At 43.3% G+C, this 26,288-nt stretch overlaps 1 long non-coding RNA gene across 1 annotated transcript; it reads left to right on the top strand.

Moving 5' to 3' along the window:
* Window positions 1–2,297: 2,297 nt before the first annotated feature.
* On the top strand, window positions 2,298–25,955 carry LOC106508030 (uncharacterized). Its single transcript, XR_001304557.3, has 6 exons — window positions 2,298–2,498; window positions 3,798–3,910; window positions 9,527–9,660; window positions 10,991–11,240; window positions 21,394–24,389; window positions 25,843–25,955. It is a non-coding gene; the product is annotated as an uncharacterized LOC106508030 (long non-coding RNA).
* Window positions 25,956–26,288: the final 333 nt, after the last annotated feature.

The raw sequence follows: 26,288 nt of genomic DNA, 5'->3' as shown, positions 1-26,288 counted from the left end.
ACTGTGTGTGTGTGTGTATGAGAGAGACCTTGTGTACATTTCAAAAGTTGAGTATTCTGTGGTATGATTGAAAGTGGATGGAGGGAAGGAAGTTTCTTTGGCTAAACCTGGAAAAAGGTACAGGTGAAGTGAGGCAATTAGAACCTACTTGCTGGGAACTGACCAAGTGGCAGCTGGTGGGCTTTCTGAATTATATCATCTGCTGGCAAACGAAACCAGTTAACTGAACCCTTATTAAGGGCTTCTCTCCTCTCAGTTCATATTAAACATTCGAGAATTTGTTCATACTTCAGATAAAATTCTAAGCGAAATGGAAAAGACCCTCTAAAAATAGAAAATGCTCATTCTGGAGTTCCTGCTGTGACACAATTGGATTGGTGGCATTTCTGTAGGGCCAGGATGGAGGTTCGATCCCTCCCCCTGGTATAGTGGGAGGGAGGGAGGAAGGAAGAAAGGGAAAGAGAGAAAGGGATAGAAGGAAAGAGAGAAAGAGAAAAAGAAAGAAAGAAGAAAGAAAAAATGCTCATTCTAAAATAAATCGGTTGACCCTGCCCATGAAGAAAAATATATTACCTAAAAAGACACCAAAGTTATATTGTCTGAGGAATCCATTCCTGCCACAGATATCCTTAACATGATCTATTTATCTGGTGATAAATGCATCTAGGGATTTGTATAAAAATTGGCTGGCTGCCCCTGGTTTTGCTCACCAGGATGCTCCCTGAAGGCTGAGGTCATTGGAGTGGACAATGAAGGATGAGAGATAGTGGTTGGCTGTGACCACTTCATCTCAGCCAGTGTGATTGGCTATTTTGAAACTATACTTAGCATACCACCTCAGATGATGTCATCTTAACTCTCTGGGAGGAAGTCTGTTGCCACCAGTTTCTGAATTCACCAGTTCCTGTCTTAGGGAAGTGAGAGATTTCACATCAAGTAATTGAAGAGCTAAACATTTGAAATCAGGGCTGCCACCCCAAGCATTATTCAAACCACCTCTTTATGGGCCAGTCTCCTTCTCACACCTTCTTTTATAAGTATCACAGATACACGTTAATCATCGTGGTTAATTTTTAATTATGGAAAGATGGCATGGAAAACCTGTAGTTTTCTTTTTCAAACTGCCCCAGAATTCCAGAAGCAACCTTAAGTATCTTCAAGAATGCACTGTGCTCTTGGAGATTTACACTTGCTTACATTTACAAATTGGGCACCTCCAAAGTTCATGGCTAAACATGGGGATTTACAAAAATAAAAGGAAGGTCTATTGGGTAATTCAGTGATCCCTTTTGCCCCTTGCTCCTTAGGGAAAAGATGTCTGTGTCCATATCAGACAGAGAAATTTTAGAATTTTTATCCGGCTTTCATACTTACGAATGCCAATTTCATGGCCCTGGCATAGCACAGAGATAAAATCTTTGCCTGTCTTAGTGAGTTCATCCAGCCTAAACTAAGGAAGGGTTTTGCTCACTTCTGGTGATCTCTCTGCTTTATGGTCTGCAGTACAGACCCGTTAAGAAGCATGAGGGTTAAGACCTTCGGTGGGTAAGACAGAGGCCTTTCCAAAGGAACGTTGGTTTGGTAAAACAAAGATCTGAGTTCCTCAGCTGGCCAAGGAACCCCATCCAAAGAAAGAAGCAGGCATCTGCTTCCTGTATTTTTCTCACTAGCAGGTCAACTCAGCTTCCTTACCTAATCTCCCTTGCCTGTCTTTGCCTGACCATGACGAGCTTATAATAGAAATCGTTTTGTCTGTGTGTAGTGGAAAACACCAGTTTTTAAACAGGATGTTGGAGATCAGGACGACTGACCCAGAACACAGGCCAGGGCAGACTTGAAAGCAGGAGAGTTTCATTCACAAAGGTTTCCTGGGACCAGCTCTTTCTCAGCCTAAACAGAGTCACGCACAGGCTGGCCCCACTGCTCCCACACTGCTCCCAGAGAGGAGGCGATGCTTTGAACATTCTGCCGGGCTGCAGCCTCCGTGGATGGCAGCCACGAGCACGACTGGGAGTAATTACCAGCCGAAGAGCGTGTTCCTTTGCGAAGCCAGCCCTGCTGCCAGTACTACCCTTGAAGAGCGGGAGGAAAGGAGCACAGGCTGTCCCAGGCCTCCTTGTTTTCTTTCCCTTCAGTGGGACAGTTTCAACTGATTTTGATTACCCTGGCGCCAAATAAATGAAAACATTTCATAGACATATAATCATCCATCACTGTGAAGAAAGGAAAAATGTTTCATGTTCAGTATGTTTATAAATACACTTAATGAGAAAAGGACAGTGCCGTCTTGCCTCCACGACTTCGCTGCTGCTGTTGGCCAGATCGGCCAGCTCGCCACCGCCCCTGCCCAGAGCCCCCACTGCCCTGCCGGCAGGCAGTCATCCTGACAGCACGGTGGCGCTCCAAGGAAGGCAAGAGAAGGACCTGGTCCTCCAAAGCCACCTCCTAAACTCTAGCCCCTCTGCCGAGACCGGAGAGGGACAGCAAGCCAGGAAAAGGTAAGTGGCTTGTGCGTTAAGAAGGCAAAAGGCGGAGTTTCCATTGTGACTCCGTGGTAACAGACCCGACTGCTCTCCATGAGGACTTGGGTTTGATCCCTGGCCTCACTCAGTGGGTTAAGGATCCCGCGTGGCCATGAGCTGTGGTGTCGGTCACAGACACGGCTCCAATCTGGCGTTGCTGTGGCTGTAGCGTAGGCTGGCAGCTGCAGCTCCAATCTGATTAGACCCCTGGGAACCTCCAGTGGGTGCAGCCCTAAAAAGACCAAAAAAGAAAAAAAAAGAAAAGAAAAAGAAAAAGAAGGCAAGAGTCAGCCTTTTCCCCCCTAATTGGCTTGAGGCAGCCCCAGTGAATGAAGCAGCTCCATTTCCAAAGAAGTAATGATTCTAAGTGCAGAATTAGCACAGCCCTTGCCTTGGGTTAAATGAATGGCAGGTTGCACTTGGTGTGTATGGGAAACATCAATGCCAAGAAGAGGGGGAAAAGCACGTTGTGGGTTTGCACGTCCCATTGGTTTACGTTACAACGTGGAATGCCGGTTAAGACAGTTTGGGATTTAGGACTTAAACAGGCGGTGTTAAATCTTTTGGAGAACGCTGGCGCGACCTATTCTAACCTCTCTCTGATGCTGGCAAAGTCCTTTTATTTGGGGTCCCACATGCTCGGGCACCATAAAAGCCCATGGAAGCTCTCAGAGGCGCCAGGTGCTGACTAAGAGTTCTACAAGTACAGAAGAACCACGTGGGCTGTCCCCAGCACATAGGAAAGGCCTTTGGGTCCTGTCTCCCGCAATGTCATTTCTTGCAATGTGTTAAATATTTGCATTCACACTTGGCTCATTAACAGGGCCAGATCCCCAGGGCATGTAAGAGACTCCCTATGAATCATTTATGCAAAATGCATCTCTATTTTAATCACATGGGGGAAGAGGGCTCTCTGAGGGGAAATCCATCCTTTCAAATCCAATTCAATCGGCCAGGCCCTCTGTATCTCTATCTTGGATTTTGGATTTTGCCTCCACGCATGCAGAGGGCTGACCGTCATCATTGGACCAGGCCATTTCATGAGGGATTTGAGCACCCGTAGATTCTGGAGTCCGTGGGGGCTCCTGGAACCAGTCCTCTGCGGACACCGAGGGATAACTGTACTCCAAAGCACACTGTTTTCAGTCTGACCAGGGACGATTTTTCACTTCCGCATGAGCCGTAAAAATCATCCCAGGCAGCAGTAAAGAGGGAAGGCCCATCAGGCTCTGACATCACAAAATCCTCAAGAGGGGAATGGCCTCTTTCTTTCAGAGCTTGTGAAGCCATCAAGCAGAAACCAGTGGAGAAGTTGGCTGTTCCGTCTGCCGTGCTCCTTTGCTATGGAAGCCACCCAGGGCAGGACTAAGTGCCCGCACATCCAGAAGGTGAGGGTTGTAGGGGCAGGTGTAAAACTTTTCTGCATTCCAGGTGGGCCCTGCGACACCTTGTACACCAGGCAGGACTTTGCCTGATTCTCAGGCAGCATCAGATCCTGGTCTGGAGGAAAGTGAGAAAATTGCTGCTTATAGGGATTTACACATTCTCTGTGGCTGTGATTCAGAATCCATCCATCGCTAAAATTGTAGGAAGGCTTCCCAGCCTCAAACAAACTAATGGCAGCGATGGTTTACACGTGCCTTAAGATTTCTAATTTGTGAAGCAATTCCGCGTGCATTGTTCTACTGGATTCTCCTAACATTCCTGAGGAGATGAAAAACTGTGATTAAGGACATGACAGGACAAGATATGACCTATTCATGATCTAGCATCTATGGAAAGGGCAAAGACCTTGAACCAGAGGCTCCATCCTTTCCCTTCTTCTCACTTCGTGACACCATTCTGGTTCATATTTATTTACTTACTCTAAGTGCGATAGATTGATTTTCAAATTGGCCACAATTCTTCCCTCCTCCTTGTGTATCCATCCTCTATCATGTGACTTTGAAGCTCTTCCCATCGAGAGAGTCAGTCTATTTCCCGACCCCCTGAATGGTGTCTGGCCCGGTCACTTGCTTGGCCAATAGAATGTAGTGGAGTTGACAGTTTGTCAGTTCCAAGCCTAGACCTTCAGGGGCTGTGTGTGTTTCTGCTGGCTCTCTGTCGCTTCTAGTTCCATGAGAACCTGCCCAGGCTGGCGTCCTGGAGGATGGGAAACCGCCTGGAAGACAGGCCGGCTCTCCCAGCTGCGGCTCTCCTAGACCAGCCAACCCCCAACCAGTAAGAGAGCCCAGCCAGGATCTGCAGAGCTGCCCACCCACTCTGCAGCTGAGGGAAGACATGTGAGTGGGCCCAGCTGATTCACAGACCCAAGAACAGTAATCAATGCTCATTGTTAAATGCACTTAGCATTGGGGATGTTTTTAATTCGGCATGATTGTGGCAATGGATAACGGACAACTAGTCAACCAAAGAGCGATAGGCCCCTCCCCTTTTCTAAGTTCTAAGGGCTCCATAGCAATGATTCAGGCAGGCCCTTTGCGTTCCACATATAACTCTCAGGGAGATAAGGCGTGGGCATTGATAGCTATAACCTCAGGCAGTACGCAATAGTCACTGCATGAGTGGTTAAAAAGTACGCATGGAACTTGGGGTTAACAGATGCAGGCCATTGCCTTTGGAATGGATAAGCAATGAGATCCTGCTGTGTAGCACTGGGAACTGTATCTAGTCACTTACGATGGAGGATGTTAATGTGAGAAAAAAGAATGTATATATGTATGTGTAACTGGGTCACCATGCTGTATAGTAGAAAATTGACAGAACACTGTAAACCAGCTATAATGGAAAAAAATTTTTTAAAATACGTATGGTACTTGGAGAAAGAAAGGATTTCCTGGTCATTTTGAATTACTTCACGGACAATCTACTTCTTGTGTGTGTTGGTGTGTTTGCCATTTTTGGGGCTGCTCCCATGGCATATGGAGGTTGCCAGGCTAGGGGTCCAATCAGAGCTGTAGCTGCCGGCCTACACCAAAGCCATAGCAACGCAGGATCCGAGCCACATCTGCGGCCTACACCACAGCTCACGGCAAAACCGGATCCTTAACCCACTGAGCAAGGCCAGGGATCGAACCCACAACCTCATGGATCCTAGTTGGATTCGTTAACCACTGAGCCACGACGGGAACTCCTCTACTTAACTTCTAAATCACCCCCTTCCCTTGTTGAACAGGATCTAAAATGACCTCAATGCATCCTACGTTTTACAAAGACATGGGCAAACGCAGGCCTAGGCATGGTCCACTTACATTATCCTCCAAAAATGCTCTTCAAATCTCTGAAGGGAAAGTGTGACCCCTTTGTCATATAATTGAACATCCTATAAATAATGCATATGGTAGAGACAAGAAAGACCATAAAACTGGGGAACTACCTCCCACGAACCCTCTTAATTGAGTGAAAATATTTCTACTAACATCAGGCAATTAACCCTGTGAAATCTGAATTCCTGTTGAGACAAATCTCCTCTTTCTTAATCTTAGCTGATTCTCGGATTAAGAATAAAGTCAGAGTCAGGGTAAAGGTGTGAAATACTCTGTGGACTGCTTTGTAGTGATTTGTGTAGAATGTGGAGCCAGACTACCTAGTTTGCAACCCTGCCCCGCCCCCCACCTTCTATCTGTGTGGTCTTGGAGATTACAGAGTTTCTCCATGCCTCAGTTTTCTCATCTGTTAAATGGGGATAAATACATGGTTGTGAGGGTTAAATGAGTGTAAAGCACTTAGCAGGGGGGTCAATCAATGACAATTGCTAGTATAATTAACTCCATGAATTCCACTGTTGATCAAATCAGGTGTCACATGTTACACATCATGATGTGTCAGAAGCCTATCAAGTGTTTTCCTATTATTTATTTTTAATTTTTTTATAAAGGAAGAGGCTTTTTTAAGTTGTCAAAGGTTATTTCATTGACAACTAAAATAAATAAGATCCTTCTTTTCCTGTTCTGTTCATGTGTAAAGAAAACTTTCCAAGTGAAAAAATGGTCACTGGAAGAAGAAAAACCACTTCTCATTATTATGATTTTTTTAATCTTTTTAGTCTAGCTCCTTACTCTGGTTGAGATGCAAAACCCCATTTGTCCATATTTACATAAAAAAGTTAGGTTTACTGGTTGCAGAGTTTATACCAATGAAAAGATTTTAGAACCTATTCGAAGCAGAGTGATTTGGCAATTAATAAGATATGTGATATATGCAGGATCCTGGAAAAAGTAAAAATGTGCTCAAATGTAAGGAATTTTACTCTTCTACTCCTGGACACCAGTGTTTATAATATTCAAGTGCAAATGGATGATAAGGAAAAAAAAGTGCAAGACTGATCCGGTTATCCGGAAAGTCCTTGTCAGACAGTGATGTAAATCAGAAATGTGTTTACAGTGTCCATCACCTGGATGTTTTTGGGGGAAAGAAAATAGTAGGAAAAATATATACATTCTCCTCCAAAAATGTAAAAATCTTGAGGGTGTCAAAATCTTGAGGTTTTTTGATTACTCTAGATATCAGCCCAGAAAAGTTACTGAGATATAAGCAGCCAATAAGAGGTAACTAACAGTATTGAGGTAGCAGAGGGGACATTGGGGGAGAGAGTATTTTAATTAAAGGCAAGTGTTTATCTTAGAAACCTAAGGAGGGAAAGATGTGATTTAAGCTGTAGCCCTTAAAAAGTTTACTAGCTAGGACAACCACTAGGTTCATACAAACTTATAAAATACTATAACCAGGGGCCAAAGCCTGAAGTTGAGAACTGGAGGTAAAAGTCACTGTGTTACTTTACATGGCATATAGTAAACTTCTAGAATTCTACATGTCTTAAAGGCTTTCTGCTCTTTTGATAAGCACCCCAAGGACAGGAGCCCTGACTTAATACATTTCTGAACTAACTGCCTACCTGCTTCCTCCAGCAATCAGCCCAGAAAGCAGCATAGGCTGGGTGTTATCCAAAGGTCTGCTAAGGGAATAAGTGAAAAAAATGTTGCACTTAGACCAACGCATGAGTGATGGAGCCATAATAATTTAGGAAAGAGACAAGAGTTGTTTTGGATGCAGCCCTTTCTTTTTAGTACATGAAACTTCTACTTTTTCTACCAACTGGTGAAATCAACCAGTTTAAAAAAAAAAAAAAGTAACAGTTGATATCAGAGAAGTCAAGAGTTAGGTGGATATTGGTTGAAGCCAATAAATCAGTGCAGATGGGCTAGATTATGGCCACAAACTACCCAGATCTCAATGGTTTACAACCACAGAAATGAGTTCTTCCCCACATTGCTTGCCAGCTACACATTGGCTGAGATTCTGATCCCTCTCTGCTGAATAAGCACCCCTAGCAAAGATGCTGCCAGGCTCAGGGCAAAAGGAACAATGAAGGGTGAGACATAGGATGGTGAAGCTCAGAGGAGCACAGAGAATGTTCTGGACAAGAATCCAGTCTAACCACCCAACAGGGTCATTCTCATTTCCAGTTCTGTGACAGTAAACATGCTTTCTACGTTCCAAAAGACGGCTCATATCGTTGACGCCATTCTGATGATTTTAAAAGAATTCCTTAAAGGGAGAGATACTTTTACTGTATAGCACAGAGAATTATACTCAATATCTTGTAATAAACCTATCCTGGCAAAGAAACTGAAGTGTGTGTGTGTGTGTGTGTGTGTGTGTGTGTGTGTGTGTATACACACATGTATAACTGAATCATTTTGCTGTGCGCTGAAACTAACACAACATTGTAAATTAATTATATGACAATTTTAAAAAATGAAAAAAGAAATGCTTTGGACACTTCAGGACCAACCGAGAATGTGGCAGGTAAAAACAATTTCTTAAGCCATTTGCTATCTGTGGGAGGGGGTGTAAGCCTAAAAGCCTCTCTGCCCAGTCTTTCCCTAATAGGTTTTCCCTTTCTCCATAATGTTTGTAAAAAGTCCCACAGGTAGCAATACAACATTACCTCCAAATAAGGGCTGATAAGTACCTCTTATTTAGCATGTGCCAAGAATTTTTCTAAGTGCTTCAGGGGCATTAACTAATTTAATACAACAACCCTATGAGCTGAGAAATATATTATTGTCACCTCACAATGGCCCTACGAGGGGGAGAAATGGTACTATCCCCATTTTTCAGTTGAGAAAGCCAAGTCACAGGTGAACTCAACTTGCTTGCCCAAGGACAGCTAGCAAGTGGCTGAGCTGGGATGCAAACTCACACAGCATACCCCCAGAGTTCACCTCTATTCTAGACTGCCTTGCTCCAGAACTCATTGTCTATTCTGCTGGCTACAACGGTGCCTGATACACAGACTGTGCTGAATAAAAGCTTGTTGAATAAATATGTTCAGTCCCTAAGTTGTGCGATGGGTCCCTCTCCATTCTCCCCCTCCACGTCATACTGTCCCTTTGGGATTTTCTGTCAAAGCCATACCTGGAGAAAAAAGAGAGAGAGAAATCTATTTTTCCTTTTAAAAATTTCTCAATAAAGTGTTTTATAGATGATGCATAAGTTTAGTCAAGGCCTCTTCTCCTTTATTAAATGGTTTTCTCAGCACCATGCATGTTCCGTACTGGTTGTTGTTTCTAAATAAATCAGGAGAGAATCTTCCTTCATGCCCCATCTTCGGCAGCACTGAATCCACCATCCCAGGACCAAAGTGGGAGGGAGGGCCACTCAGATGTGGAGCCTGGCCACTGCAAGGGGCTGCAGGGAGCTGCCCGCACCAGGAGGAAGGTCAGGAGCCAGAAGTAGCCTCATCCTTGGGTGTTTGGTTACTTGAGCGTTTGCCGCCTGCCTGTGGTGGTTGGTAATTGCTGGGTTCATTGTGTGCCTTTGGTCTCTCAGGTGTATTTCCTAAACCAACATAAAAGGAAAATGATAAGGGCAAGCGCATGGAGGTGTTTATGTTTTCAGCTCCAGCCAATTGCTTGAGACCAAAAACAAAAGTTAGTGCAGATGGAAGGGTGCGAGATTATGACGCTGACAACAATGGAAACCCAACCCTCTCCTTGTAGAACGTGTCCAGCTCCCAGCTGTCGTGCCCCTCCATCTAGTATAGCTGCCACCCAGCAATTAGCACGCCCGGGTTCTCCTTTGGAAAAGGATCGGGGAACAATGCCACGGCGAGTCCTCCTGGACCAGAAAGCAGGTGAGTCCAGCATGGAAAACACAGGTAAATGATCCCTTTGGCCATTGTTTCATTGCTGTCAGACAAACCACTAGCAAGCTGAGCCTGGTCTTACACACACCTCCTGGGCCTTGAAAGGGATGCAAAAAAGGAGGAGAAACAGAGGAGAAACAAAAATCCACGGCAGCGTGCCGAGATTGAAGTCCCCTGGCATATTCTATTATCTTCTCCTGTATACTTAAATTGACTCCCAAGCTCCCTGCTCCTTAGGTGGTATGTGTATAGATCTCACTTCTTGGCCGTCGGTGAGGACTGCTAGGTAAAATACGGGACACCCAGTTAAATGTGAATATTGCTTAAACGGTGAATAATTCTTTCCTGTATGTCCCCTCCAATACTTGGGATGTAGTCAATCAATCCTTACTCATTTTTTCCTCTAAAATTCAAAGATAACAATGCATCCTTTTTTTGTTTTGTCTTGCTGCATCTGGCAAACCTATCCTCACTGCCTCACAGAAGTGTCGAGATAAACTTGAAAGTAAGTGATGAGCCAAAAATATGTTGCTCCAATAAGGTTAGGACTGACTGGATGTACAGTGAAACCACTTAATTGTTCCTAAAAGAAAGAATGAACTAGAGTTCATTTACTCATCGGATGAGGGATATGAATAGTGATGGAAAGCTTGGAGTTAAAAGGTGTGTATTTCAATAGGTGAAGGGTTCTGAATCTGAAAGAACCCATCACCACCTTATCCTGTCCTTAATAATCAGGTCCTGGGTAGCCCAGGGACAGCACAGCATGGAGTCATTATTCTATCTCTTCTTGTCAGTTTCCATTGGCATCTCTGAAAAGGGTGCCCCTGGAGGCACACCAATCTGAAAAGCATAAAACAATTGAATCAGCATGTTGTCATGGGCTCATCTGATTGATCTGGGAGCTAGAAGGCTAGGAGGCTGTTGGTGAACACTTGAGTAAATCCAAGGAAAAGATAGGGATTGTGTAGGATTAATCACAAGTGGCTATATATTTATAGTTTAGGCATCAAACAAGATAATCTCTGCAGAGTAAGGCACTGCAGCGAAAAGATTAATCATGGACTTATCATAAAATCAGTTATCTCTAGGTCTGCCCTGTGTGTGGTCTACTAACTATAGGAATCGGGAACATGGAAAGATAACATTTGGGCTTGCTCACACATTGATGGCAAGTCATAAAGTGAAATCAGTATCCTGGAGTCAAATGTGTGTGTGTGTGTGTGTGTGTGTGTGAGTATGAGTTTTTGAAGCAAAATGTATTACAAGCTAATATATTCTGGAAAAAAATCTTAAATTTCATTTTTCTCATTTTAAGATAAAACTCCAGATTCTTCTATAAGCAAGGAAAAAGGATAGACTGCCACATAAAGTGCAACCAAAGTCAGAAAATTTCTGAAGAGTCTTTTTTTCTGGATGGTCTTCTGATGTCTTCCAATTATCATAGAAATAATCAAGATTTAGTAAATGATTATCAAGTAATAAGCAATTATTAATTGTGTCATGCATGAGTTCAAGGAAACTTATTGGGAGCCTCAAGCCATAAAATATACTACACTGACCTACAGGTAAGTAGGCAGCACCTACACAGGCAGCCCTCAGTGATATTGCGGGTTTAGTTCCAGACCACCGCAATAAATCAAATGTTGCAATAAATCAAATGTCGCAATAAAGGTGGTCACATGAAATTTTTAGTTTCCCAGCGTACATATAAAAGTCACGTTTATACTATACTGTAGTCCAATAAGTGTGCAATAGCACTGTCTAAAAAACAGTGTACATACTCTAACTAAAAAAAATACTTTATTGCTAAAAAATGCTAACCATCATCTGAGCCTTCAGAGAATCCTAACTTTTTTGCAACAGTCACATCAAAGATCACTTACCACTATAAAAATAAATAAATAAAAAAATTTTAAATGGTATAAATGAACTTATTTATGAGACAGAAATAGATTCACAGACTTCAAAAACAAACTTACGGTTACCAAAAGAGAAAGGTGGGGGGAGGGATAGACTGAGGGTTTGGGATTGGCAAGTACACACTATTTTTTTCTTAAACTCAGTGAATGTTATTAAATTTGTAGTTGTACAACAATCATCACAAGCGAGTTTTATAGCATTTCCATCTCAAACTCCCAACCCCCACCCTGTCTCCTTTGGAAACCATAAGTTTTTCAAAGTCTGTTGAATCGGTATCTGTTCTGCAAAGAAGTTCATTGTGTCCCCTTTTTAGATTCCACATGTAAGTTATAGCATTTGATGTTGGTTTCTCACTGTCTGACTGACTTCGCCTAGCATGATAATTTCTAGGTCCATCCATGTTGCTAAAAATGCCATTATTTCTTTCCTTTTAATGACATAGTAATATTCCATTGTGTATATGGACCACATCTTCTTTACCCACTCCTCTGTCAATGGGCATTTAGCTTGTTTCCATGTCTTGGCTATTGTATATAGTGCTGCAATGAACATTGGAGTACATGTGTCTTTTCAGGTCATGGTTTTCTCTGGATAGATGCCCATGATTGGGATTGTTGGATCAAATGATAATTCTGCTTTTAGTTTTCTGAGGAATCTCCTTACTGTTTCCACAGTGGTTGCACCAATTTGCATTCCCACCAACAGTGTAATAGGGTTCCCTTTTCTCCACACCCTCCCCAGCATTTACTGTTTGTAGACTTTTTGATTATGGCCATTCTGGCCGGTGTCCACACTATTGTATATGAAATGGATGTCAGTGGGGACCTGCTGTATAGTACAGGGAACTCCATTTAATATTCTGTGATAACCCATCTGGGAAAAGGATCTGAAAAAGAATGGCTATGTGTTTGCCTATAACTGAATCACTTTGTTGTACACCAGAAATAATCATGACATTGTAAATCAACTATACTATAATAAAACTTTAAAAATGAGGATAAAAATCACTGATCACATCACAAATGTAATAAAAACGAAAATCTTTGAAAGGTGGTGAAAAATATTAAAATATGACTGAGAAACTGAGCAAATGCTGTTCAAAAAATGGCACCATTAGACTTGCTTGATGCAGGGTTGCCTCAAATCTTCAATTTGCTAAAAAAAAAAAAAAAAAAAAAAGCTTAATTTTTCTTTGTGTGTGTGTGTGTATGTGTGTGTCTTTTTAGGCCCGCACCGTAGCATATGGAGGTTCCCAGGCTAGGGGCCGAATCAGAGCTGTAGCCACCAGCCTACACCGCACCCACAGCCACGCCAGATCCAAGCCATGTCTGTGACCTACGCCACAGCTCACAACAATGCCAGATCCTTAACCCACTGAGGGAGGCCAGGGATGAAACCAGCATCCTCATGGATACTACTCAGATTCATTTCTGCTGAGCTATGATGGGAACTCCTTAATTTTTCTTTACTGTGGCAAAATATACCTATCTATCATTTTTAAAAATTGACGTATAGTTGACTTATAATATTGTGTTGGTTTTAGGTATACAGTTATATGGTTTTTTAATATATATGTATTCTTTTTCGATTATTTTCCATTAAAGTTTATTATAAGAGATTGAATATAGTTCCCTGTGCCATACAGCAGGTCCTTGTTATCTATTACATCTATAGTAGTTTGCATCTGTTAGTCCCATACTCCCAATTTATCCCTCTCCCCCCTCCTTCCCCTTTGGTAACCATAAATTTGTTTTCTATGTCTGTGAGTCTGTTTCTGTTTTATAAATAGGTTCATTTCTATTTAGATTCCACATATAAGTGGTATCATATAATATTAATTTTTTTCTGTCTGACTTACTTCAGTTAGTATGATAATTGTTGGGTCCATCCATGTTGCTGTAGATGGTGTTATTTCATCATTTTTATGGCTGAGTAATATTCCATTATATGTCTTTTTTATCCATTAATTTGTTGATGAACACTCAGGACGTTTCCATGTCTTGGCTATTGTAAATAGTGCTTCTGTGAACACTGGTGTTCTTTACAAATTAGAGTTTTCATCTTTTCCATGTAGATGCCCAGGAGTGGGATTGCTGGATAATTTGGTAGCTCTATTTTTAGTTTTTAAAGCACCCTCCATGTACTTTCCACAGTGCCGTATCAATTTACATTTCCACCAACAGGGTAAGGAGGGTACCCTTTTCTCCACACCCTCTCCAACATTTATTATTTGTAGACTTTTTGATGATGGCCATTCTGACATATGAAGTGATACCTCCTTGTAGTGTTGAGTTGCATTTCACTAATAATTAGTGGTGTTGAGCATTTTTTTCATGTGCCTGTTGGCCATCTGCATATCTTCTTTGAAGAAATGTCTATTTAGGTTCTCTGCCCATTTTTTGATTGGGTTGTTTGTTTTTTTCTCATTGAGTTGTATGAACTGTTTAAACATTTTTGAAATTAAGCCCTTTTCAGTTGCATTGTTTGCAAATATTTTCTCCCAGTCTGTAGGGTATCATTTATTTTGTTTACATATTTATCATTTTAACTGTAAATGTATAATTTAGTGACATTAGCAATTATACTCAAAATGTTGTGCAACCATCACCACTATCCATCTCCAAAATTTTTCATTTTCCCCAATAGAACTCTGTATCCACTGAACCATGACTCCCCAGTCCCCTTTCCTCTCAGCCCTGGTAACTTCTTTTCTGTCTTTGAATTTGACTACTCTGGTACTTTACACAAGTGGAATCACACAGTATTGTCTCTGTGTGTCTGGCTTATTTCAGTTAACATGAAGTTTCAAGGTCCATTCCTCCTGTAATATGTATCAAAGTGTTATTCCTTTTTATGACAGAATAATATTCCAATGTCTGGATAGACCAATTTATTTATCCATTCATTCATTGATGGACACTTTGGGTTGTTTCCATCTTTTGAAAAGCCCCTTGAATTTTATCTTTCACTCTCCTTTTAAACCTGTTTAGTGTGGGTTACTCTTTCCCAGCCTCTCACATAGGTAAGAAAATTCAGGGAGTTCCCATTGCAGCTCATCTGGTTAAGAACCTGACATAGTATCCATGAGGATGAGGGTTCAATCCCTGGCCTCACTCAGTGGGTTAAGGATCCAGCATTGCCACAAGCTGTGGCATAGGTCAGAAATGCAGCTCAGATCTGGAGTTGCTATGGCTGTGGTATAGGCCTGCAGCTGTGGTATAGGCCTGCAGCTGTGGTATAGGCCTGCAGCTGTGGTTCTGATTTGACCCTTAGCCCAGGAACTTCTATACACAGCAGGTGCAGCTGTAAAAAAGAAAAAAAAACAGGAAAAAAGAAAAGCAAAGCCATAGGGGCACTCTAAATTGTATACAGAGTCCCAAATAACCAAAACTACGAACTTGATCTAATGTCCACGGCTACAGGGGGAGCCCATGGGGCTGACTGCTTGGGTGGTTAGTGGAGTGTGGTCCAGCTCCTTTCCCCCTAAGACCTAGCATTTCTCTGTCCACCTCCAGCCTTTGGTAACCAAGGCTCTCACACAGCAGTGCTGGAGAGGGTGAAGGGAGACAGGGAGTGCTGTCCGGAGGGGCTTCCTCGTCCACGGCTGTTGTGAGTAGCTGGGCTCTCTCTGGGCCGTGAAGAGGTTTGATGAGGATTGCTTCCCTCGTGTGCACCTTTGTGGGCTCCGCATTAGGCTCTCTCATCAGGCTGCTTCTGCTGACACTTCCCGTACAGGAAGTGTCTCCCTTTCTAGGCTCTTGCCCTCCACTACCTCATCTCAATTCCTCCTCCAGTAATTCCCTTAACCCCTTTGAGGTTGAAATCTTTTTACTTGGGCAGTCCACCCACTTAGGCAAAATCTCTTTTAAAATAATGCTGGAGTTCCCATCATGGCTCCGTGGTTAACAAATCCAACTAGGAACCATGAGGTTGCGGGTTTGATCCCTGGCCTTGCTCAGTGGGTTAAGGATCCGGCATTGCCGTGAGCTGTGGTGTAGGTTGCAGACGCGGCTTGGATCCTGAGTTGCTGTGGCTCCGGCGTAGGCTGGTGGCTACAGCTCCGATTGGACCCCTAGCCTGGGAACCTCCATATGTCGCGGGAGCGGCCCAAGAAATGGCAAAAAGACAAAAAAAATAAAAAATAAAATAATGCTAACATCCTACTTGGGGATTCCACAGTTGGGGCATCTTGGGGAAGGATGCTGGAAATTCCTAATGTAGGCCCTGTCCTACCTTACAAGAGGCCACTCGCTCTCCCAGGGGTGACTCAAGCCCCAGACTGAGTGATGTGTGATCTCCGCATGCCCTCGCTATATGTCTTGTCTCAAATGACAGACTCTCTCCTATGGCTTGGCAACCTGGGTTGCGGGGAGGAATGAAGCAGCTACACTTCAAAACCCTCTCCTAAAACCCTCCTCTTCAATGCCCACAACTGACCCTTTAGAGCCTCACTGGGGGTCCATTGTCCAGGTGGGGTTTAATAGCTCTTTGGAAGTTTCCACATGGTACCTGGCTCGCCCCTCACTCTGACATGGAGTATCCATTATGTCTTGGTATCATGAGTGACCACTATAGCGGAGGATCCATCTCTTTGAGGGGGGTCCCCTCATTTGTCCCAGGGCAGCCCATCTCAAAGGCCCAAACTCTACCCACTGGAGAAATGCAGCAACCAAGAATACTCAAAGTTTCGTTTTCTTTTTTCTTTTCTTTTCTTTTCTTTTCTTTTCTTTTCTTTTCTTTTCTTTTCTTTTCTTTTCTTCTTTCTTTCATTCTTATTAAAGTATAATTGATTTACAATGTTGTGCCAATTTCTGCTGTACAGCAAAGTGACCCAGCCACTTTGGGTCACTGTGTGTGTGTGTGTGTGTGTGTGTATATATTCCCTTTCTTATATAATCCTCCATCGTGGTCTATCCCAAGAGACTGGATATATTTCCCTATGCTATATAGTAGGACCTCATTGCTTATCCATTCCACATGTAATAGTTTGCATCTACCAACCCCAAATTCCCAGTCCATCCCATTTCTTTCCTCCCTCCTCCTTGGCAACCACAAGTCTGTTCTCTATGTCTACGAACCTGTTTCTATTTTGTAGCTATATGGACAAAACTATAAATTAAAAAAATACACACACCCCTATGTTCATTGAAACACTGTTCACAATAGTCAAGACATGAAACAAGCTAATCCATTGACAGATTAATGGATTAAGATGTGGTACAATTATACAGTGGAATACTACTCAGTCATAAAAAGAAGAAATAACGCTGCCATTTGCAGCAACATGGATGCAGCTAGAGGTTATCATACTAAATGAGGTAAGTCAGAAAGAGAAAGACCGTATGTTATCACTTATATGTGGAATCTAAAATATGGCAAAAATCTTTCTTTAAATATACTTTCTCTCCATTCTCTCACAGCAGATGCTCTATAAATATTTTTTGAATGGAATTGAAACAGAAAAAGCCAACTTAGACATATTGGGACAAACATCAACATGCAGTAATTAATGTCTTATTAGCTTTCCATTCAAGCAAAGGAGGAGCTGTTTGTCTGCATACCAGCAACATGGGTTGTCATCCTTCTGTTTAGTCTGAGGAGGAGTCACAAAGGACCAGATCTCAAGTGGCTCCTTCTTATCAAATCTGTTGACTTTACCATCATTTTTGTTTTTCTGGTCTCTCTCGATTCTGCATCTAAGTCTGTTTCCCATCCATCCCTTGAAAGTTCTTCCTCCCTTGGCTTGTACCAAGCTCTCTTATTCTCTATCTTACTTCTCTTGTCTCCTCCCACTTCCTTCTTGTGTGGATTCCCCATCATCAACTTTCTGTATTCTTTCACTTTGAAAATGTATTGATTTGGTCTTATTATCTCAGCCAGCATCTCAGCATTGTTCTTTCTGTGCTTCTACGTCTTCTGAAACAAAAACTCCTGCCGCCAAGATTCAATGTTACAAACCAGCCAACAACTACAGCTTCTCACAACCACCATGCATTACTGCCTAAGAGTCTATGGAACGTATGGGCAGTTCTGCTGGTCCTGGCTGCGTCTGGCTGGAGCTCACTAAGTATCTGAGGTCAGCTGGCTACTGGCTCATGTAGGATGGCCTTAGCTAGACATTGGCCCACTTCCTTGTGTCCCACTTTGCAATGCCCCAGTTCAGGTGTAGTCAAGTATGCAAGCATCGTCCCAAACCTCTATTTCCACCAAGTGTGTTACAGTCCCCGTTGGCCAGAGCAAGTCATGAGGCTGAAGCCAAGGTCAGAGTGCAAGGGGACCACAGTTACAGGGCAGAGGGCATGATTACAGGTGGTAGGAAAACTAAGAATGCTGATGCAATTAACCTAAAACAGTCCCGTTGCCTTGAGTTCCCACTACCCATACTCCTAGTCAAAGTGCTTGTTACCCTCTAGCTAAAGTATCACAGCTTCTGAGTTCTCAGCCTCTTAAAACAGCCTCATCTGTCCAACTATCCATCTTTCTATCTGTCCATTCATTCATTCATTCATTCAAAAACTTTCTACATACCAAGCACAGTGATAGATGTTGGAGACACAATAATGACCCCAAATAGCCAAGACGTAACTCTCAAGAGTCAGCAGATGAACCAAATAGCCAGAGGTACCACTGCCAGATCAATTTTCCAAAATTTCATTCCATCACTTTCTAGCTCCAGAGCTTTTGATGGCTCCCCCCCATATACAGAATAAAGGCAAACTCTTTATCCTGGACTTTAAAGTATGCCTTTGCTTGGCCCAAGCTTTTTATTTCTAAATGGGTCCTTCTCTGGTCCCATCATCAACTCCTCTCTCCCCACCAGGCTGGGCTTCTCACTATCTCCCAAGCAGGCTGAGTTTATTTCTGACCTGCCTTTGCTTCAGGACTCCGGTCCATCTCTACTGCTCCCCTTAGCCTTTTATCTATCAAAAGCATACCTGTCTGAGTTCCCATTGTGGATCAGCTGTAACAAACCTGATTAGTATGTGTGAGGGCACAGGTTCAATCTCTGGCCTCACTCATTGGGTTAAGGATCTGGCCTTGACATGAGCTGTGGTGTAGGTTGCAGACATGGCTCAGATCTGGCATTTCTGTGGCTGTGGGGTAGGCCGGCCCCTGCAGCTTCGATTCGATCGCTAGTCTGGGAATTTCCATGTGCCACGGGTGCAGTCCTAAAAAGACAAAAAAAAAAAAAAAAAAAAGGTGCATGTCTAGTGAAACTAAACGAAACCCATCTCTGCCAAGATCCATCTTGGGACTCCACTATGGCATGGCTGCAGGATTTTCAGCTTCACCATTTCCTCCTGACTCAGACACCATCCTCTGCTCAGCCTATGGTCTCTGCTCAGTTTTGTGGGCCAGACCCCAGATCCAGGCTAGGGTGAGACAAGTGAGGCCCCTGTGATGCAATATATAAGGGGGCACTCAGTTGTAGGGACATACAAGTTCATGGTCAACACCACCAACAGTCGGTGCTTCCTTAAATGCTGCGTGGTGCTTCCTTAAATGTTGCAGCCTGGGAGCCTCACTGGCCTCTCCAGAGTCCCAGCCCTGGCCACACCTGTCATTTTGGAATTTGCTCTTCATTTCTTGTGCAAATGATTCATAAGGTTGTGAGCCGCCTTCTGCCTCTCCCAAGGTTAGGAAATGCTCAGTTAAGTAAGGTGGCAGGAAAACTGGGATGTTCCTGATATTTGGTAAAGCCCAGGGAAAAGACTGAAAGAGACAAAGAATAAAAAGATAAAGGCAGAAATGGATAATTCTTCCAAAGACTAAGACACTTGAATTCATGTTGCGATCACAGGAATTAAAGGGAAGCAACACTGCTACAATATAGAGCATCCTTGAGAGGTATGCTGCTCATTGGATGCAGAGGGGCATTAAAATCATGAGCCTGAGTGGGGGGGAGGGGAAACCCAGTTATAATTCATATAGATGGGAAAAAACTCATGTTTGGGATGAGGATAAAACTATATACATACATGCATACATTCATGGCCATGGCCAAAGCCACAGCAGGAGGTTAAGAGAAAGAAGGTCCATCACATCATGGAAAGGTTGTGATTTAAAAAGAACCAGTCACAAGAGCAGTGATGGGTCTCTGTCTAATGAAGACAAAGGCATTGTCCTTTGTCAGCATCAGCTATAGGGAAGGTTTTCAACTCCTTCTTCCCCAGACCTCTCATTTAGGGTCCTAATGCCATGTCTTTATGACACCTGGCAAGTGCGAGTCTTAAAATTCACACATTAGAAAAGGTTAAAGGTCACCCACACAATTTGGTAAAGTGCATGTACCCTGAAAATCTTTTCATTGACAATGACATTCGTGCAGCCATAAGAAACAATATTCTCAAGGAGCTCAGAGTTTTTTTTTTAAGAATCTCAGATGATTCGGGTACAATTCCAGGCCTTTCAACCTTCATGAGATGGATTTTTCTGAAACCCCTTAGTGTCTGTTGAACAACTACCCTGAATTTCAGGAAGTTCTGGAATCCCAGTTCATACCATGCAGTCCCTGCAGGCAGAAACCAGTGCCTTGAGTTTCCATTTTCAGTGTAAATTTGAGAATTGCAAACAAGCATTGGTAGAATCCGAAAAAGGACAGGAAAGCCAACCGAGGGGAATGCCTCTGTAATAATCAAAGGCCATGAAAGCTCTGATGTGTCCTGCAAGCAAAGATCATCAATTGCCCTCTGATGATGGGACCTCATATGAACTCTCCTCCATTTCACCTCTCCATCATTCTTTAGTTCCCCTGATGCTTGCCAGCCCTCGAAATTTCCTTATTCCACAAGGAATCATATCTCAGATATAAGTCCTATGTGGGAAAGAGCATCTTCAATAAAACCTCTGCATGTATATGTGTCTTTAAAGACCCCAGGTCCCAGGGTGTTGTGACCGGCCATTTACCAGCAGCCCCAGAGACTGAGGGAATCATGGGTGGTGCTGAGGGAGCCGTGTTCTGATAGTTGTATGCAGCTGGAGTGGTATAAAAAGATACCTTGGTTTCTTCTTTCTCCTTTGAATAAACTGAAAACTTGAGAAGAAAAAGATGAAATCAGGACCAGACCTGAAAGACATCCTTCTTCCTGCTCTCCTCCCAGAAACCCAGCCAGGGTCTGAACTGGCAGCGGGAGGGGAAGGGAATTTAAGGAGGAGGAAATTAAAACACACACCACAAAGTTTAAGTGTGATATTCTGTTTCCTCAGAAGAGTTGATATTTTTTCATTTTGACATCTTGAGGTTCTGTAAGAATTTGCAGCCTGCCTCTGTAGGGCTGCATGATATTCTTCCAAAAGAACACTTAATTTAATAATTTAGTGATGAGCACTAAGGATTTCTTCAGCATCAACAGTAGGGAAGGTTTTCAACTCCTTCTTCCCCAGACCTCTAATTTAGGGTCCTAATGCCATGTCTTTATGACACCTGGCAAGTGAAAGTATTCAAATTAACATATTGCATTTTTCCATATTGAAATGTCAACCACAGGTCTCTTTCTTATTCCATTCAAAACCGCTTTGCATAGTCCAAAAATTATGGATCCTCCCAGGACCCCAGTGAAAATGGTAGGATTATGCTTCGGTGTCTAAAGAGTCAGGTGGAAATTTGTTAATTTGCCTACCACCAGGAAAATGAAGAGCAATTATGATAAAAGTCCAAAGTTCCCGAAGCCAGGTGCTTTGCTCACCCTGGGGAGACACATCTTTCTTTGCTGCACAAACTGAATTATCCAATCGTCCACCATCTAACCGATGTGAATTCTGCCTTCTAAGTAATTTTAGTTTTCTCATTTCCTTTAGTTTTCCCTGCCTGGATCTCATGCTAAAATTAACCTCAAGGTTGGAGGAACTGGAAAGTTCAGTACCTACTTGAAATGTTTTCCATCATTTGACCAAACCTCGAATACTGAACATTTCTAACATTCAAAGAGGGTCTGTTTAAGTTTTCCAGCTTTACCCTCTTGGTTTCAAATGGCACCAGGAGCAGAAGAGCCAAAAGGCTGTAAGGGGAAACTATTCCAAACAAGATTCTTGGCTCAAGGCAAGCCTGAAAAGATCCAGATGCATCTGAAAAAAGCAGCCAAACTCCTGGGTGCCTGTGTAAACAAGGCCTCTGGAGTCTGGGAGGTTTGGTTGTTACAAGAGGATACAGTGTAAGGCTGGGTCCCTTCTGGATCAGAGCACAGGGCCTGACATCAGCAAGGCTGTGGCTGGAGAGCAGAGGCAGATAACCAGTTGGGGGGCATGGGACAGCCCATGATGGGACTCCGGAGGCCACGAGCAATGCCGCTGCATGAAGACGTGCTATGTGTCTGGAAGAATTCACAGGATGGATGTGTTTACAAATGGCACATTAGGTGAAAACCGAGAGTCCGATGCTCCTGGAGGAGAAAAGCCTTCTGTTCACCTGTGTGTGGCCACCAGCCCAGCACAGCCAGCACACAGGAGCCTCCTACAACTGAGTGTCAAACCTCAAACTGTAAACGGGACCCAAATCCAGCACTGGAGTCCAGCGGTCCGAGTGGCAATCCAAAAAAGTCTGGGAGGGCATGAGCCAGGCCTCTTGGGGATTTCTGCCTTCTAGAAATATCCAGGGCTTACAAATTATACCAGGCTAGCAAGGTAGAGCGTTCAGAAGGCAGAAACTTCAGACCTTCCAGAAAGTTCAAAGGAAAAAAAAAGAATGTCAGAAATTATCATATTCTTTATTTCCAAATTCCTACAAATGCAAGACTTCCCTCTGAGCGATGCTTCTCAGACTTTAAAGTGTGTAGGAATCCCCCTGGGACGTTATAAAACTAGGGACTCTGGTTCCCTAGGCCTGGACTGGAGCCCAAGATTCCAATTTGTGACAAGTTCCTGGGATGTATCAGTTTTGCTGGCTCATACGCCACTCTCGAGTAGTGAAGTAGCTTCAAGTCTTATATGTGAAACAAAGGTCATTAAACGGCTTTTTACACCACTAGACAGCTTTCATCTAATGGGTTGGTTTCAATGCCTTTATAAAAAATCCTACGTCCTCATGGAACAATACATCTTTGTCTAAGGAAGTTTAAGAAATAAATACTGAAACTCTTGCCCGACTATAAAACAAAGTCTTAAATTTGAATTGTACTTTTATCAAGAGGGGCTTGTGCATAATTCAGCTGAGACCCACTGTGGACACATCATGGGAGCCCAGGAGGGAAAATTTTGACAGTTGGGTCTGCAGAGTTCTTCAGTAATTTTAAAACTTTGGATTTGCCAAGAGCAGATTACCGTCATTCCCAGAAGCTCTGACCTCTATGTCCCAGTTTAAGCATCATCACTGAGGTCATTGTCAGTATGGCATGGAAGTTTCTGGATAGCACTGCTGTTGGAACTCAAGGATTTAGAAAAGAATGGAAATGTGTGCTACGGAGAGATCACTTAACAGCCTTAACATCCTGGGATGTTCAACTACGTATAATTTGGGAGGACTCTTTCTGCTTCCATTTTCTGGCCAGAGAATTTTCTTAACAAGAAACATGTTCAGAGACAGTGTGTGGTAATCGTGTAATGAAAAAACCTGAGAGGACATTTGCATTGGATGGGACTATACGCAGAAATCTACACGCTAATTATAAGGTTATGCAAATATGCATCTTTCCACCTTCGCCAGTATTTTTATAGAGCCATTAAAAATGACACCTGAGCACATTTGCCTCCCCAAAGAAGCTGTAACCAATCTGAGCGAGGATGAAAACCGCCCTCCCAGTACTTGGCAAAACCACAGTCGCTGTAGCCGCGTGGGTACAATTCCCAAGCCTGCAGCCCAGGGTGTGAGTCATTTGTAGGAAGCAGGCAAGAGGGTGTAGGTCAGTGTACAAACTGAATGACTCCCGAATGGTTCTGGCTGAGATGGGGTTGAGTACCCCCCCAGGCAATTCATTGATGACACACGTGTCCTTTTGTCTTGGGCCCCTAAAGAAGCGGTAAGGCCAAGTTCACCAGGGGCCGGCTGAGCCTTTATTATTGTCATGACTTGGAAGGAGCCCAGGAGAGCTCCAACTGTTGCTTCGGCGAGTGCAGAGTTCTGTCCTGGCAGATAACCCAGAGGAAGGCAGCTCAGAGCTGGCTTGCCGGCCTTCAGACTCTGCCCCCTGGTGCCCCGCTGAAACTCCAGCTTCAAGAATGGCAGACGGTTACAACAAACCATGAGGCCTCAGCAGATCCCACCCTTACTGTTGGCTTTAACCTCGACCTGTCCTATGAAGACTCCAGGTTGAAAGATAAATATTCAGCATCCGCTAGACCCGCAGAGAGAAGCCGAGACTTTGGGCATGTAGCCGATGCCTGGAAACCTTCGCTGAAGCATCTGGACACCTAAAGCTAAAATGATCTGGGGAGTTTCTCAAATGAAATAACCCAAGGATTTAGCGGCATCACGCTTGAATTTCTAAGTCACTACTGAGTCTGAGCTGACTCTGAAGTGGCAGCTGCCTGTTACAGCACCGAGCTCCTAGGATCGTTCAAGGCATATGAAGTGTACAAGAAAAGAACCTGATACAGAGTTTAGCCAGATTTGACTTTATCTGGGAGCCCAGAAACATCCTGCTAATTATCTTAACAAGGGATTTGCATTGAGAGTTCTGTGTAACTCGCCTTGCCTTGAGATCGTCTTAAACTGGAGAGCTACATAAACGTCACAAAAGAAACACACCCGTTATCGTTCCTCTAAATATTAATACGGTGTCAACCTTGGGCAAGCTAACTTCACACAAGTCTGGGAGAAAGCAGTCTCTTGAGTTTCAATTCCTGCTTTAGTCATAACAGGAGTAAGTAAAAATCATGTCTATTCCTTTTCAAGGCCCTGTGTGCCATCACCTTTAAACATGCAATTGGGGTGTGTGAGGACGAAATGGAGAGGAGAAGGGAAATGGCTAGGGTTGGTTCCGATGGCACAGACGTCACAGAGTGTCTTTGCTGATTATCGCAGACCAGCTTGGAATCCAGGCGTGGCATTTAAAACCCCTCGTCTCATAGTTTCTCTTGACCGTGTGCATTGAAACTAGATACAGGGCACCTTGGAAGATGTCTGTGGAACAAAGCAAAAGAAAGTCATTAATGGGGAAAGGAGATGATTATCTGAGAACTTCTAAATGAACTGTACTTGATTTGTTAGCAGGTAAAACCAATAGGCAGGAAAAATAAATATGTGTGCCCAGAGTGGCTGGCCCACGTGCAAAAATATCCTGTTTTTAGCACTTCCAAGCAGGTGTGCCTTCTTCCTTAAGGTAGAAGATGAACTTTATAAAATTCTTTCATTAGCCTCACAAGAAGGGACTTGCTCTGGAGAAGCATCTCTTCTGGTTCCTTTATCTATTGTGAAGTCTTCTAAGTGCACTCAGAGTGCAGTTACAATAGTGAGGGGCTGAGGTTTTCCTACGGGTGTGAATTGCCTATTTAGTCGCATTGAACTTGAGAAAGCCAACACAGGGAACTTTCACAGATGAAAAAAAAAGTAAACGGTTGCCAGGTCACCACTCCTTTGACCCAAAATACAGAATCTGTCTGTTTTTTTTGTTGTTGTTGTTGTTCTCCTTTAGCTTCCTAATTTAAATGTGTGTGTGTGTGTGTGTGTGTGTGTGTGTGTGTGTGTGTATGGAAGAGGATACTGTTATTTTATCTCTTAATTGAAAAGAGGTCTACTTAGGAGTAAGAAAAACCACATGATTTGGGATTTATTTATTTATTTATCTTTTGTCTTTTTGAGGGCTGAACCCACAGTATATGGAGGTTCCCAGGTCAAATCAAAGCCACAGCTGCTGGCCTATGCCCCAGCCACAGCAACCCCATATCTGAGCCGTGTCTGCAAACTACACCACAGCTCACGGCAATGCCAGATCCTTAACCCAGTGAGCAAGGGCAGGGATTGAACCCACATCCTCATGGATACTAGTTGGGCTCCTTACTGCTGAGCCATGATGGGAACTCCCCTAATCTGGATTTTATTAAAGTGGTTTTGGAGTTCCCTTGTGGTGTGGTAGGTTAAGGATCCAGTATTGTCACTGCTGTGGCTCGGCTCACTGCTGTGGCTCAGGTTCGATCCATAGACTGGGGAATTTACACATGCCACAGGTGCAGCCTATATATATATGTGATCTTTTTATCACAAAATTAAAATGTTCTCCTTTGTGCAGGCTTTAAAAAACCAGTAAGTGGCTAGACTGTTTCAGGGGCTCGGACTCTTGTCAAAACATCTTCTTTCATATTGTTTTCTTTTTCTAGTTTCGCTTATGCTGTGATCGTCTCTACCAAGCGCTGAATTCTCCCGAGCTGAGGCCCAGCCTCTTAAATGATGGGACCCTCACATCCCGTCTGAGCAGCAGCCCGATGCCAGGGTTGAATTACCATTGAATAAGCAGCAATGAAATCTTTATCAAAATAATCAGGGGTTCCCAAAACCACCAAGAACAACAACAGGACTCAAGTTGTACTAAATCAGCAAAGACCATTGATATAATAAGAGACTGAGTCACATTTTTTTTCTACAGTCTCTCGCTTGCAAAGCCTACTCGGCTCTTTTCTTGCACAGCCTGGGGGAGGGCAGGTGGAGGGAAGGAAAGGCATTGCTCAGAAAGTTAAAAAAAAAAAAAAAATTGACATCACTGAAGTCACATGATTGGCAAGAACCAATTAAGATGGGCTGTGGAAAGGGGAACAGTTAAATTTGT

The sequence above is a fragment of the Sus scrofa genome, chromosome 13 (assembly GCF_054392235.1).
Source record: "Sus scrofa isolate SSC_HxYL_T2T_F1_AM1 chromosome 13, Sscrofa_HxYL_maternal_Yorkshire_Landrace_v2.0, whole genome shotgun sequence".
NCBI classification, from domain to species: Eukaryota; Metazoa; Chordata; class Mammalia; order Artiodactyla; family Suidae; genus Sus; species Sus scrofa.
This window is presented reverse-complemented; position numbering and strand designations above follow the sequence as displayed.